General features: G+C 39.6%; 1 long non-coding RNA gene across 1 annotated transcript; it reads right to left on the minus strand.

Annotated features, from left to right (window-relative positions):
* Positions 1-391: 391 nt before the first annotated feature.
* LOC138674075 (uncharacterized) lies at positions 392-12,986 on the minus strand. Its single transcript, XR_011320468.1, has 3 exons — positions 12,931-12,986; positions 3,936-3,986; positions 392-478 (listed from the first exon to the last, which is right to left on the minus strand). It is a non-coding gene; the product is annotated as an uncharacterized lncRNA (long non-coding RNA).
* Positions 12,987-17,124: the final 4,138 nt, after the last annotated feature.

A 17,124-nucleotide genomic window follows, 5' to 3' on the forward strand; every position in this document is an offset into this window, starting at 1 on the left:
GAAATTTCTCCAGATTACTTCAGCAAATTAACTGCTAGAATGCCAAAGGTCTGCAATGCTGTAATTGCTACAAAGGAAGCATTCTTTGTCAAAAGTAAAGTTTGAAGGAGAAAATTACTATTTCAAATAAAAATCTTTTTTTTTAACCTTTTCAATGTCTGGACTAGATTTTAAATTCATTTGGCAAATCATTTGATTAATAAAAGTATGAGTTTTCATGGGAAAAACACAAAAATGTCTGGGTGACCCCAAAATTTTGAACGGTAGTGTAGGTGATCATACCATTATGGCACCACTCTTATCACCTCAGGTATGCAGGCCAGTGCTTTAACTCCTTAGTGGAATAAAGTAAAACACTGCACTCATCCAGTTCAATTTTGCTAAAGTGAAAAAAGTTTATTGCAGACGTGAAGGCAGAAAACAGTGAGGCAACAAGTTTGACGTTTCGGCCACTCAGTGGCCTTGTTCACAAATGGTGCTGTAACAAAGAGATAAACAACAGTGTATGAACATAACATATACATAGTAATAAAAATATATATACAAAACTATTTACACAGAAGATATAGGTACTGGAACCCATGTCATAACCTGTAGAAGGAGGAAAACGGTTCTAGTGATCCTGCAACCAATAGTAAACCCGGAGGATAAGAAGAAAGGAGGTAGGGTTTAAAGAGGATAAGATCTCTACAAGCGGGAGGATCTGGTAAGAGATTCATAAACATACCCTTTAGGAACTGTTTGTGACACGTCAAGTAAGAACAAGGATAAAGTAATATGTAGCCAAGTAAGGGTAGTCCGGCTGTGGCCTATATGGAATGAACACAAGAGGCTGTCGACAAAGAAGTAGATGGTGCAATCAAACAACAATCAGTAAAACAAAAAAAACAAAAAAATGTATAGAGCCATATGAGGTTGGAATAATGTATATATGTATATACAGTGGGGCAAAAAAGTATTTAGTCAGTCAGCAATAGTGCAAGTTTCACCACTTAAAAAGATGAGAGGCGTCTGTAATTTACATCATAGGTAGACCTCAACTATGAGAGACAAACTGAGAAAATAAAAAATCCAGAAAATCACATTGTCTGTTTTTTTAACAATTTATTTGCATATTATGGTGGAAAATAAGTATTTGGTCAGAAACAAACAATCAAGATTTCTGGCTCTCACAGACCTGTAACTTCTTCTTTAAGAGTCTCCTCTTTCCTCTACTCATTACCTGTAGTAATGGCACCTGTTTAAACTTGTTATCAGTATAAAAAGACAACTGTGCACACCCTCAAACAGTCTGACTCCAAACTCCACTATGGTGAAGACCAAAGAGCTGTCAAAGGACACCAGAAACAAAATTGTAGCCCTGCACCAGGCTGGGAAGACTGAATCTGCAATAGCCAACCAGCTTGGAGTGAAGAAATCAACAGTGGGAGCAATAATTAGAAAATGGAAGACATACAAGAACACTGATAATCTCCCTCGATCTGGGGCTCCACGCAAAATCCTACCCCGTGGGGTCAGAATGATCACAAGAACGGTGAGCAAAAATCCCAGAACCACGCGGGGGGACCTAGTGAATGAACTGCAGAGAGCTGGGACCAATGTAACAAGGCCTACCATAAGTAACACACTACGCCACCATGGACTCAGATCCTGCAGTGCCAGACGTGTCCCACTGCTTAAGCCAGTACATGTCCGGGCCCGTCTGAAGTTTGCTAGAGAGCATTTGGATGATCCAGAGGAGTTTTGGGAGAATGTCCTATGGTCTGATGAAACCAAACTGGAACTGTTTGGTAGAAACACAACTTGTCGTGTTTGGAGGAAAAAGAATACTGAGTTGCATCCATCAAACACCATACCTACTGTAAAGCATGGTGGTGGAAACATCATGCTTTGGGGCTGTTTCTCTGCAAAGGGGCCAGGACGACTGATCCGGGTACATGAAAGAATGAATGGGGCCATGTATCATGAGATTTTGAGTGCAAACCTCCTTCCATCAGCAAGGGCATTGAAGATGAAACGTGGCTGGGTCTTTCAACATGACAATGATCCAAAGCACACCGCCAGGGCAACGAAGGAGTGGCTTCGTAAGAAGCATTTCAAGGTCCTGGAGTGGCCTAGCCAGTCTCCAGATCTCAACCCTATAGAAAACCTTTGGAGGGAGTTGAAAGTCCGTGTTGCCAAGTGAAAAGCCAAAAACATCACTGCTCTAGAGGAGATCTGCATGGAGGAATGGGCCAACATACCAACAACAGTGTGTGGCAACCTTGTGAAAACTTACAGAAAACGTTTGACCTCTATCATTGCCAACAAAGGATATATTACAAAGTATTGAGATGAAATTTTGTTTCTGACCAAATACTTATTTTCCACCATAATATGCAAATAAAATGTTAAAAAAACAGACAATGTGATTTTCTGGATTTTTTTTTCTCAGTTTGTCTCCCATAGTTGAGGTCTACCTATGATGTAAATTACAGACGCCTCTCATCTTTTTAAGTGGTGGAACTTGCACTATTGCTTACTGACTAAATACTTTTTTGCCCCACTGTATATAGGAGAGAGTAATTACCCAAATGGCAGATAAAGCTTGTCTTATTATTCAATAGTCGGAAGCTGTAGTGCAGTCCAGCGATAAATTTGAGACATCTGTCAAAAGGTCAGGTTGGCTGTAATATATATAGTATAGGGATGTATACTCTATATAAGTTCAAGGATAGACCAGTAAAACAAGTAAATCAGCCAAATTGCTACCTGGATTGTTAAGTTGGCTCATATGTGGCCCTGCAGACTCGAGGGTTCCAGCAAAGAGAATAGGGTGAGGCAGGGAATATTAGAATCCCTTCATGCCGTGTCAGTCATCTTAGTAGGGACCTACGTGCCTATAGAGGGTATGAGCAGGGATACAAAGCGTCATGTAAAGTCTAGAGTCCGACCCAGGGTACTTATCTTAAAAGTCCAGATGTAGTCTCACAGTCATTGGTGGTGCAATGGAGGCGCGGTCCGGGGTCGCAATGTCCGCAGTTGGAGGTACCGTGGGAAGCGCTGACACAGGCAGTGTCTAGGCGGTGAGAGCGGCGTTAACTGGACTCCAAGGCGTGGAGTTTTAAGCTGGCCACATCCGGTCACGTGACCGGAAAGGGAAGAGCCCGCCCGCACCTGCGCACTAGCCTAAATGAGGACTATGTTACAGGCGCCTGCGTGTGAGGCTTGTGTTGCCGGCGTCTGCGCGTTGATAGGGAGAACCGGCGCCTGCGCAGAGCGTTGTCCTAGAGGGCACAGCGCAGAGGGATGTGTGCTTGCGCATGAGAACTATAGGGGCCGAATATGCCGGGCGCAACAGCGCTGCGGAGGAGAGCCACTCTAAGTCCAAAATGTCTCTGGGGAGCCAGGGGCTAGATCAATCCATGGCAATAGAGATTAGCTAGGCACTGGTATAGGAGAACCAGGAAGAGAGGAGCGTAATAATCCTATTGGAGGACCTCGGCATGTAGTATACCTATATGAGCATGAGGTGGTAGTATGTATCCTGTGTAGTAGGTGACATACGACTGGAGGAAAAAAAACAAAGCCGGAGTACAATAGGGAAACTAGGAGTACAATATGTTAGTAGTTGCACTGTGGTGGAGAAAATAAATTGACATTCTATATAGATATAATATAACATGACGGTACTGTAGTAGGAGTCCAAACCAACAATGATTATTCATAAGGAACCCGAGTTGAATAGGTAGGAAAAAGCATGGGCAAAATAAATAAACAAAGTATATAAAAAGTAAAAATGAAATATAAAATATGAAAAATAAAAAATAAAAAATAAATAAAAAATAAAAAATAAAATAATAATAATAAAAAATAAAAAAAAGGGGGGGGGGGAAATTGTAAAAAAGTTAAGGGTAAATGAAGCTTAGGGGGCTCCTAAAGGGTGTGTCTCTTACCATCCCGTGGAGATACGATACGAAATCTACATGTGCAGACGGTTAGTTTGCCTAAGGGAAAGAAAATCTGGTTAAGATAGCCAATCCAACTCCCTATTGAGTCCTTTCGGATGAAGTGTGTCAAGCATGTATATCCAGAAGGATTCCCTCTGTTTAAGTAACTGAATATGATTCCCTCCTCTCCTAGGGCGATGGACTTTTTCAATAACCTGGAAGCGTAATTGTGCTATTGTGTGGTGGGCTTCTTTAAAATGAAATGGTAATGGCAACCAGGTTTTCCCACATCTAATGGTAGATTTATGGTTAGAGATCCTATTTTTGATGGCCTGGGTGGTCTCACCCACATAGAGCAAACCGCATGGGCACGTAATGATATATACCACAAAGTTTGAATTGCAGGTGTGGTATTCTTTGATCGAGAAGGCCTTGCCAGTGTGGGGGTGAAGAAACTTGTTACCTTTTATGACGTTTGAGCAACACATGCAGCTGAGGCAGGGGAAAGTACCAGTTCTTTTCTGGCCTGAAAGTGTCAAGAGTGATGATGTTTTAGGTGTACCCAGATCAGCCCGTACCACCTTGTCTTTTACATTCTGGGGTCGTCGCATGCTCATGAGGGGAGGATCCTTGAAAATAGGAATGTTGGGATATGCTTTGGACAATAGTGGCCAGTGACCACGAATCAGGTTATGTATTCTGTGCATGGTAGGGTGGTGGTTATGAACAAATGGAAGTCTAGGGTTCTTGACCATAGTCAGGGCAGTAGCTTCAGTATTAAGGGCTTTGGAGGATTCCACCTCGAGAAGTTTGGTCGGGTAATTCCGGGCCTTAAATTTATTGGACATTTCCTGAACTCTACTGTTCCTAGTAACTGGGTCTGAGACAATTCTGGCTACCCTTTTGAACTGGGACCTTGGCAGGCTATCCCGGGTAGGTTTGGGGTGACAACTATTATAGAGTAACAGGCTGTTACAGTCGGTAGGTTTCACAAATAGGTCCGTACTCAAATTTCCAGATGCGTCTTTCATGATTTTAGTATCAAGAAAGGCAATTTCCTTGTTATGGTGTACCAATGTGAAAGTCAGCTCTGGTCTAACTTCGTTAATAGTTCTAAAAATTTCTTGTAAAGTGGTCTGATCACCTTTCCATATACAGAAAATGTCATCAATATACCTGTACCATGTAAGGGCATGTTGTTGAAACATAGAGTTGGGGTAAATGTGTGTGCGCTCAAAATGATCCATGTACAAGTTCGCATATGCCGGGGCCACATTTGACCCCATGGCAGTACCGCATGTTTGTAAAAAGAAGTCATCTTCAAACATGAAGAAGTTCTCCCTAAGGACAAGATTAAGTAGGTCAAGGCACAGGTCTAGTAGGTTCGGATCCATATTGGCCTCACGAAGAGTCAGTGTAACTGCCTCAATGCCCTTGTCATGTTCAATGGAGGTGTACAGACTATTCACGTCTAACGTACACAAAGTACTGTCAGGAGGAATATTATTAATACTGCAAATTTTGTTCAGGAAGTCACCTGTGTCTAGAATGTAGGATTTGGTAGAGCGAGCATGGGGGGTGAGAATTTTTTCTAGAAAAATGGACAATGGATTCAATATTGAGTTGGTAGATGCCACTATAGGGCGACCAGGGGGATTGTGAAGATCCTTGTGGATCTTGGGTAGGATATATAGTACCGGGGTCACCGGATGGTGGTTTATGAGGTATGTTCTAGTTTTCGCATCAATAGTTTTGAGTTGTTGGTGTTTATCTAGGACAGAGGTGATCTTCTGACGTATGTTGTAGGTGGGGTCAGTTTGTAGTTTCTTATAAGTGGAGGGATCAGAGAGTTGGCGTCTAACTTCCGCAGTGTACTGATTTCTATTCATGACCACTGTGGCACCCCTGTGACGCCTGCAGACTATTCCATCTAAGTCTGCATTCCAAATGGCACTCCTTCCCTTCCGAGCCCTCCCATGCGCCCAAACGGTGATTCCCCCCAACATATGGGGTATCAGCGTACTCAGGACAAATTGGACAACAATTTTTGGGGTCGAATTTCTCCTCTTACCCTTGGGAAAATACAATACTGGGGGCTAAAAAATAATTTTTGGGGGAAAGATTTTTTTTTTAATTCTCATGGCTCTGCGTTACAAACTGTAGTGAAACACTTGGGGGTTCAAAGCTCTCACAACACATCTAGATGAGTTCCTTAGGGGGTCTAGTTTCCAAAATGGTGTCACTTGTGGGGGGTTTCTACTGTTTAGGTACATTAGGGGCTCTGCAAATGCAATGTGACACCTGCAGACCATTCCATCTAAGTCTGCATTCGAAATGGAGCTCCTTCCCTTCCGAGCCCTCCCATGCGCCCAAACAGTGGTTCCCCCCCACATATGGGATATCAGCGCACTCAGGACAAATTGGACAACAAATTTTGGGGTCCAATTTCTCCTGTTACCCTCGGGAAAATACAAAACTGGGGGCTAAAAAATAATTTTTGTGGGAAAAAATTTTTGTTTTATTTTTACGGCTCTCCATTATAAACTTCTGTGAAGCCCTTGGTGGGTCAAAGCGCTCACCACACATCTAGATAAGTTCCTTAGGGGGTCTACTTTCCAAAATGGTGTCACTTGTGAGGGGTTTCTACTATTTAGGTACATTAGGGGCTCTGCAAACGCAACATGGCGTCTCATCTCAATTCCTGTCAATTTTGCATTGAAAAGTCAAACGGCGCTCCTTCCTTTCCGAGCTCTCCCATCCGCCCAAACAGTGGTTTACCCCCACATATGGGGTATCAGCGTACTCAGGACAAATTGTACAACTTTTGGGGTCCAATTTTTTCTCTTACCCTTGGAAAAATAAAAAATTGGAGGCAAAAAATAATTTTTGTGAAAAAATATGATTTTTTGTTTTTACAGTTCTGCATTATAAACTTCTGTGAAGCACTGGGTGGGTCAAAGTGCTCACCACACCTCTAGATAAGTTCCTTAGGGGGTCTACTTTCCAAAATGGTGTCACTTGTGGGGGGTTTCAATGTTTAGGCACATCAGTGGCTCTCCAAATGCAGCATGGCGTCCCATCTCAATTCCTGTCAATTTTGCATTGAAAAGTCAAACGGCGCTCCTTCCCTTCCGAGCTCTCCCATCCGCCCAAACAGTGGTTTACCCCCACATATGGGGTATCAGCGTACTCAGGACAAATTGTACAACAACTTTTGGGGTCCAATTTCTTCTCTTACCCTTGGAAAATAAAAAATTGGGGGCGAAAAATAATTTTTGTGAAAAAATATGATTTTTATTTTTACGGTTCTACATTATAAACTTCTGTGAAGCACTTGGTGGGTCAAAGTGCTCACCACACCTCTAGATAAGTTCCTTAGGGGGTCTACTTTCCAAAATGGTGTCACTTGTGGGGGGTTTCAATGTTTAGGCACATCAGGGGCTCTCCAAACGAAACATGGCGTCCCATCTCAATTCCAGTCAATTTTGCATTGAAAAGTCATATGGCGCTCCTTAGCTTCCGAGCTGTGCCATGCGCCCAAACAGTGGTTTACCCCCACATGTGGGGTATTGGTGTACTCAGGACAAATTGTACAACACCTTTTGGGGTCCATTTTCTCCTGTTACCCTTAGTAAAATAAAACAAATTGGAGCTGAATTAAATTTTTTCTGAAAAAAAGTTAAATGTTAATTTTTATTTAAACATTCAAAAAATTCCTGTGAAGCACCAGAAGGGTTAATAAACACCTTGAGGGCTGTAGTTTTTAGAATGGTGTCACACTTGGGTATTTTCTATCATATAGACCCCTCAAAATGACTTCAAATGAGATGTGGTCCCTAAAAAAAAATAGTGTTGTAGAAATGAGAAATTGCTGGTCAACTTTTCACCCTTATAACTCCCTAACAAAAAAAAATTTTGGTTCCAAAATTGTGCTGATGTAAAGTAGACATGTGGGAAATGTTACTTATTAAGTATTTTGTGTGACATATCTCTGTGATTTAATTGCAGAAAAATTCAAAGTTGGAAAATTGCGAAATTTTCATAATTTTCGCCAAATTTCCGTTTTTTTCACAAATAAACGCAGGTACTATCAAAGAATTTTTACCATTGTCATGAAGTACAATATGTCACGAGAAAACAATGTCAGATTCACTGGGATCCGTTGAAGCGTTCCAGAGTTATAACCTCATAAAGGGACAGTGGTCAGAATTGTAAAAATTGGCCCGGTCATTAACGTGCAAACCACCCTTGGGGGTAAAGGGGTTAAACCAGATAAGCATGCTGTAAAATAATTAATAAATAACTTTTACCATAAGTCTACATCTGCATTTTTCTTCAAATATCATTTTATTTTATTTTGTTAGGTTTTTAGAAAGGTTACAAGTTTCAAATTTTTTTATGAAATTTGCAAAACCTGTTTCTTCCTGAACCTATTCAGATTTAAATGGATTTTGCGGAGCCTACATATTGGAAACTCTCCAAAAGTGATACCATTTTAAAAACTGCACCCCTCAAATACTACAAAACTGCTGTCAGAAAAAAAAATGTAACCCTTCAGGTGCTACACAGGAATTAATGCAAAATCATATGAAAAAAATCAATTATAATTTTTACTCTAAAATGTTGCTTTAGCATCAAATTGATCACTTTTGCAAGCGGTAACATAAAAAAACGGACAGAAAGGTTTGTTACTCACTTTTTTCTAAGCGTGGCAATACCCAACATGTCATTAAATACTCCTGTTTGGATGCCTGACACAAAAGGAAGGGGCACCATTTGATTTTTGAACTGTAAATTTGTCTGAAATAGATTGTAAATGCCATGTCACATTTGTAGAACCCCTGATATGCAGAAACCCCCTACAAGTGACCCCATTTTGGAAACAAGACCCTTCAAGGAACTCATCTAGGTGTATACTGAGCATTTTTAACCAACAAGTGATTCACAAAACTTTATAACATTTATACGTGAAAACAAAATATTACATGTTTTTCCAGTAAAATATTTTTTTAGCTCCAAATGTATAATTCCCATGAATGGTAACAAGAGAAAATAGACCCCATAACTTGTTATGCAATTTTTACCGAATGTGGCAGTACCCGATATGTGGATGTACATTACTGTTTGAACACATGGCAGGGATCGGATGAGAAAGAGTGCTACTTGGCTTTTAGAATGCAGATTCCGTTCGAATAGATTGCGGGTGCCATTAGCCGAGCCCCTGAGGTGGCAGAACAGCAGAAACCCCCAAGAGTGACGGCATATTGGAAACTTCACTGTTGGAATAATTCATCTAGGAGTGTAGTGAGTAGTTTGTGGTGCCTCACAGAATTTTATAACATTGGAAAGTGAAGATATAACATTTTAGTGCAAATATGTCACTTGTACGAAAGTTAATAGGTGAAAATAGATGCCAATATGCCAATTCCGTACCCATACATCGTGCTGTCATACAGTGTAGAATCTCCATATATTGTAGCACCCCCATACATTGTGCCCAGTTTGTGCTTCTGGAGACCCACACCCCATCAATTGTTAATTGGCTCTACCCACTACAGTAATTCCAAAAAAGTGGTCAATTACTGCAGTTTAGGCACAGCAGGATTCAGAAGGAGGGGGCGTTTTGATTTGGGAACACAGATTTCACAGGATTTTATTTGAGTGGTTGGGAGCCATGTCGCTGTTCCAGAGTCTTTGTTCTACCAATAACATGGAAACCCACTATAGTTTCAGTGACAGATGACGGACCTGAGTGCGGGCTGGTTTTGTGCGAGATAAGTTAGGGTATTTATTGGTAACATTTTGAAATACAAAATATTTTTTGATCACTTTCACTAAAAGGCTGAGATCATATTCTTATGTCAGGGTTTCCATATAAATACCACACAAATGCGATTCATATGAAACTCCAGACAGAATCACTCACAATAATAAAGCAGATGGCGACACTTTGAACTCCGTTTGACTGTGGTGTCTATCTTTTTAGGCGTTCACAGAACTGTGGTCAACCACGCTTGTACGCTATAAAGATGCCTAGAATAATGGGTCACCACCAGAACAGAAACCAGAGCTAGTCCAAAGTGACTCCAGCTGCCTCATAAGTGGGTGTTTCCTTTGAGGGTTTTGTCTGAATCTGATTTTTTGGTATTTGTTGTAACGCAAATGCTGCATTTTTAGTGGCTAAATGGCTTTTTTTGTGATTTGTGTGCACTTTTTTGAGTATTTTTTTAAAACTTTTTTTATACATTTTTAATTTTTTTTACTTTTTCACTTAGTCACACTGTGGGGCATATATATTTTTTACTTTGATCTCTGGTCTCATGCACTGCAGTACTCGTTTGACTCAGCCGGTGAGACCCGGCTTATAGCTGGATCTCACAGGCCACCGTACCCTGGGGTCTTCAGAGGGATTCTTTCACCCCCCTTTTAACCACTTAGATTCCACTGTTGTGATTGACAGCAGTATTTAAGAGGTTAATTGGTTAAACTGGCCTGGGCCGATACCGCCTGTAATGTACGGCTGTCAATCACGTAAATTTTGGCTGTGGGGCAGTTCCATTCACTAATTCCTGACTGCCGTTTTAATAACGCCCCTTAAGGGCCACCGTTTTAATGCTTATTGGTGGTCGTTAAGGGTTTAAAGAGAAGCTGTCATGGAATAATGGTCTAATGTTTCAATCAGTTTTTATTCTATTAAAATAATTTTTTTAACATTTTTGGCAAATTTTTCCATAACAGTCTATATTGAAAATAAAAAATATAACTTTTGCAATTTTCACAGTGACCTCAGGGGCATTTTTAGACTCTATCTTTTTTCATTTCAGGATATAAAACATGTACATAGTCAAAATGGTCAAGTCCTGACTTTATCTTTTGTACTGATGTGTCTAATGGGCCTGTGCAAAGGTCATTGCGAAGGGATAGGGTCAAATGTGAAATCACCTATTGTGACTGGTGGATCATGTGTTTAATCAGTCCTTATATAGTGTTACCTCACATCGTAATCTTGCTTCTGATTAGATCTTAATACATAGTACCCTATGTTATTTACAAGCACTATTACTATGTATTTAATTACTGTAGGGTATTTTCTCATTATTTTTATCTTAGGTTTTCTCTGCTAATGGCCACTGTGTGAATGTGCCCCAACATGAGTTCCGGCCCATTTCTTCTTCCTACAAACAGGGGCATGGCTTCCCATTTTTTGGCTGTGCCATGGGCAGATGTTGAAACAGTCAGGTCTGGAGCCTGCTGTGCCCCTGTCTAATTTGAGGCCTGGTGGCACATAGCGACATATACTGCAAAAGTTAGGGACCATCCTGATTGGGGTACACCTTGATGTGGTGGGACGGCTTCTACACTCCTTTTTGATCAAAGTATAACATAGTAACATAGTAACATAGTAACTAAGTATACTATGTTAAAGTACTATTACTATGTATTTAGTCATTTACTTACTGAAGGGTATTTTTCATTTGTTTTTATCCTAAGTTCTGATTATATGGAGCCTTTGTGTTAACTCATCCATAGGGACATGAAGTATGAGTCTAAAAAAGTTCTAATGACCATTGTCAAAATTGCAAGATTACGCAAGCTCCTTTCCTCACACCATTATTCTTGAAGATGTGAGTGGTGGGAAAACATGTCGGCACTATAACATTACCAGGTCAGTATAACCTAGTATTTGGATTTATTCTATATTTTGTATTTGTAATCTTCAGCAAATTTAGAATTACCATCAGGCTTGTGTATTGTTCAATATAGTGGCTATTATTCATTGTTTATGCATTTATAACATTAGTCATCTTTTTTATTCCTATTACACAATATTTACACCAATTAATGCAATTTTAATTTATTTATATACCATTGGGCGTGTACAATTTTGAATACAGTGACTACTAATTATATTAGTTGTATTCCTATACATCTATATTTACATGAAATCTGCTAGTGCTTGTTTTACTGCAGGATATTCCAAGCTTATCTATTGTTTTTATACATCTATTAGAATCCCTTTCTAGTGAATGATATAAACATTAATTTTAATAAGACACATTTTTTTAAATAATTGCAATGATGATCCAGTCTGTTCACAGCGTATCTATGTTTTTGATAATGTCTGCTGCAATATGTTTTTTTTTTTTTATTGTGGCCTGTTGTATTTTTTTTAGAATTTTTTTTAATTCAAAATCATTGTATTTTCTTCCAATTTTTTTGTGTTCATCTGTTTGTCTAGTATTTCTAGGCATTATTATGTATTACCAATTAAGATATTTCCTTCTAAAATATGGTCTAATAGTGCACAGTAGCCTAAAGATGCACCACAAGAAAATCATGAGAGCAATGCTGCCTTGTTTTAAAGGCCATGAAAATTTGCATAAAATGAACAGATCCCTATCTTTGGTACAGCATGGTGAATTATAAAAAATAGAATACTCAAAGGAGCAACAGAATTAATATAAGAGCAGAATTACCACTTTCGATCCGTGATAAGTCCTCTCTAAAGAGAGGAGAATAAGGAGCCATGTAAAGAAGCGTTCAGTACTCGTGAGCATGATCTCACAAGATTAGATTTCTACCGGTCAAACTGGCTTTATAGCTGGAAGGCTTATAACAAAAAGCTTATTCCACCCTGTGCATTGTCTTCCATGAGGATGAATTTATGTAGTTGATCTGACAGTTGCTAGGATCATGTATATACTAAGCAGAATGAAATCATCTGAATATTATAACACTGAAATATTATAATAGAATGCCATAATTCTAGTATTAGCAGCTGCTACGAGGATGAGAAGACTGACTCAGGTGAAGAAAGTTACTATTGGGTCGGGATCACACTTGCGAGTGCAATGCGAGAAACTCGTACAAGTCTCTCGCACCTATACCCGGCAATGCCGCCGGCACTCGGGACCGGAGCCTTAGATAATTGTAACTTTTCATTTTACAAACACTAATATTTATTTGCTGAATTTTGAGCACTAGTCTAATAATAACTCACTTATAAACTGTTCCATGGTGACGTTGTGTGCATGTAGTAAACTCGTACCATTGTTGCTGAGGAGAAAAAGAGAAAAAAGTTGAATGAGATTTCACAGTTAACATGAACCTGACAGCTGATACATCCTGACCGATCCACGGCTGCGTGTGACAGGCAGCGGCTGTATGATCTCAGCTAGGAACGTCTGACTTTGAAACACTGCCGTGTTTCGGAGTAAAAGGGCACTGCTGCCTCATCAGGACCATGCCCAGGAATTGTTGAGAGGTCATACAGGTAAGTGGAGGCCACACACACTACTGAGCATCATTTCCTTGTCTTAAGGCATTTCCACTGAAGTTGGATTAGCCTGTAATTTGATTTTCCACTTTAATTTTGAGTATCATTCCAAATCCAAACCTCAATGGGATATTAATTTTGATTTACACTAATCATTTTTATGTTTAATTGTTCTTAACGCATTCCACTATGTAATGAATAAAGATTTACAACTGGAATATTTCATACAGTGATATCTAGGATGTGGGATTTTAGTATTCCCTTTATTTTTTTTGATCAGTGTATATACCTGGGCACAAACCTATGAATGAACCTATATATAAATACATATACTGTGTGCACAATTATTAGGCAAGTGAGTATTTTGAGCATATCATCATCATTTTATGCAGATTTTCCAACTCCAAGCTGTAAAAACTTGAATGCTTATTGGATAAAACAGATCAAGTGATGTGTATTTGTGTAATCAGAGGGTGGGTGACCTAAGGATATCATCGCCCATTATCAAGCTGTGCAAAACTATTAGGCTATGTGCCCATGATGAGATTTTAGTGAGTTTTTGAAACTGCATATATTTTGCTGGGCCAAAAAGCAGTGTCTTAGAGTTCCAGTATAGTGGATGTAATTTATAGATATCTCATGCCCACTGTCCTTTTTTACTCAGCGTAAACTGACCTGTGGTGCCCATTTTAAATCTGCAACATGCAACACTGATTATGTGCAGTTTTGCCAAATAGAATTGCATTAAATGTTGAAAATCCGCAGGTAAAAGCCCATGTGTTTTCCTGGCAGAAACACATAAAAACGTGTAGTCCACATATGGCTGTATCAATAAAGTTTTTTCAAAGCCAAATACCAGGAAGTGTCAAAAACAAAGCAGCTTTATTTAAAACATGACATACTAAACAGAGACAAAAAATGCAGTGTCAGAAATGCAATGAGAAAAACACAAGTAACCTAAATTACTTAATAGGTGCAGAAATGGTGAAGAAAATCTGCAACATCGAAAACTCAGCAAAAGCTCATAGTGGAAATGTAGCCCTACACAGCTTATTTTCCTCAGGCTAATTGGGCCAAAACCGAGATTTATTTGACTGTGAAAAGTAAAAAATTGTTGCAAGTCTTACAGAGGGAAGGAGCATTTTTGAAATTGCTAAGATATTGTGGCGTGATGAGAATATCATAAAAAGTTGTCTTGCAAACAGTCAATAGGATTGCAAAAAATGTGTTGAGAAAAAAAATGCACATTCATTGCAAACTCCAGTCTTGTCATATTCTGCAACTGCAACCTTACTGGAGTGCCGAGAAGGTCAAGGTGTTCAGTGCTCACAGACATGGCCGAATTAAGGGAGGCTGAAAGCTGACCACTGAACATGACACAAAAGTGGAAACATCATGATTGGGCCAAGAAATATCTGGAGACAGATTTTTGAAAGCTTTTATAGGCCAGGGGTGTCAAACTGCATTCCTCAAGGGCCGCAAACCATGCGTGTTTTCAAGATTTCCTTAGCATTGCACAAGGTGCTGCAATCATTATGTGTGTAGGTGATTAAATTATCACCTGTGCAGTACAAGGAAATCCTGAAAACATGACCTGTTTGCGGCCCTCGAGGAATGCAGTTTGACACCCCTGTTATAGACTGATGAGATAAGAGTGACTCTTTACAGACCAGTTGGATGGGCCTGTGGCTGGATCAGTAATGGGAACAGACTTCCAATTCAAATGATCTGCGGGCAAAGAAGAGATGAGATACTGCTGTGGGCTTGTGTTATTAAAGATGAGCTAGTTGGACCATTACGGTTTGAAGATGGAATTAAAATCAACTCCGAAACCTAATGCTAGTTTTACAAGATACTTTCTTCAAGCAGTGTTATAGGAAAAAAGTCTACATCTTTTAAAAAAAAAATCATTATTTTTATGCAGGACATTGCTCAATCGCATGTAACCTTGTCCTGCTAAAACCCCATGGTATTATCCCTCCTCTACTAAACTTTATAGTTGGCACAATGCAGTAACCCAGGTATTTTTTTCTTGACATTCATCAAACCCAAACTATTCATCAGACTGCCAAATACAAATGTGTAATTCCAACAAAGAACAGGTTACCACTTCTTCAGAGTCCAGTGTCGACATGCTTTACACTAGTCCATTCAGAAGTTTAGCATTGTGCTTGGTGATATAAGGCTTGCATGGATGAAATTGGTCAAACAAACTCCTATCATGAAGTTCCTGGTGCAGAGTTTATGTTCTATTTTTAATGCCTGTGGATCCTAATTGGTTCCAGTTTTCAATTATATCAATCATAGTTGATCATTTAAAATTTAGAAAAAAAGAAATTTCACAAAGTGACTTGTTACAATGGTGCCATCCAATTACAGTCCTATACAGTGCGTGCGGAAAGTATTCAGACCCCTTTAAATATTTCACTCTTTGTTTTATTGCAGCCATTTGGTAAATTCAAAAAAGTTCATTTTTTCACATTAATGTACACTCTGCACCCCACCTTGACTGGAAACTGATGGGAGAAAGTTCCACAAAGTCAACTATCACTGCAGCCCTCCACCAATGGGGCCTTTATGGCAGAATGGCCCAACGGAAGCCTCTCTTCAGTGAAAGACATATGAAAGCCTGCATAGAGTTTGCTAAAACACACATGAAGGACTCCCAGACTATGAGAAATGTGATTCTCTGGTCTGATGAGATGAAGATAGACCTTTTTGGTGATAATTCTAAGCAGTATGTGTGGAGAAAACCAGGCACTGCTCATCAACTGCCCAATACAATCCCAACAGTGAAACATGGTGGTGGAAGCATCATATTATGGGTGTGTTTTTCAGCTGGACAACTGGTCATTGAAGGAAACATGAATGTGGCCAAATACAGAGATATCCTGGATGAAAACCTCTTCCAGAGTGGTCTGGACCTCAGGCTTGGCTGAAAGGTTAACATTCGAACAAGACAATGACCATAAGCACAGAGCTAAAATAATAAAGGAGTGGCTTCAGAACAACTCTGTCACCATTCTTGACTGGCCCAGCCAAAGCCCTGACCTAAAACCAATTGAGCATCTCTAGAGAGACCTGAAAATGGCTGACCACCAATGTTCACATCCAACCTGAAGGAATTGGAGAGGATCTGCAAGGAAGAATGGCAGAGAAACCCCAAATCCAGGTGTGAAGGACTTGTTGCATCATTCCCAAGAAAACTCATGGCTGTACTAGCTCAAAAGTGTGCTTCTACTCAATACTGAGCAAAGGGTCTGAATACTTATGACCATGTGATATTTTAGTTTTTCTTTTAGATAAACTTGCAAAAATTTCTACTTTCTGTTTTTATTCAGTCAAGATGGGGTGCAGAGTGTACATTAAATGGCTGCAATGAAACAAAGAGTGAAAGATTTAAAGGAGTCTGAATACTTTCTGTACCCACTGCATATCGTTTCAGTGAATTTTCTAGAACAATCTATTCCTTAGCTAAGTCACATTGTATGGCTAGGTGCTGGATAAGGTTTGTACCAGTTTTTCCCATATAATGTAAGTACAAGGTGGCTCTTTTAGTTTATAATGGCTGGAGGGGGTGACAGTGGCCCTTTAATCTCACAATACAAACTGAATACATTATTAGATAGATATCTTAGGCCTAATGAGGCTTATATACTTACTCCTAAAATCCAAGTCGAATGCCTTTAGAGAGAGAGGAAAGTATATCAGGGAGGGCAGAGAAAACAAACAAGCTATAGAAAAGGAGGAAACCACTTGAAAAGGAAATAAGTAAAGGGTAGAAGTTGTGTCTGACATCTTGCATTTCTTACAGGCCTCACTTCCAACCTACAGTGGGGAAAAAACTATTTAGTCAGCCACCAACTGTGCAAGTTCTCCCACTTAAAAAGATGAGAGAGGCCTGTAATTGACATCATA

The sequence above is a fragment of the Ranitomeya imitator genome, chromosome 4, assembly GCF_032444005.1.
Source record: "Ranitomeya imitator isolate aRanImi1 chromosome 4, aRanImi1.pri, whole genome shotgun sequence".
NCBI lineage: Eukaryota > Metazoa > Chordata > Amphibia > Anura > Dendrobatidae > Ranitomeya > Ranitomeya imitator.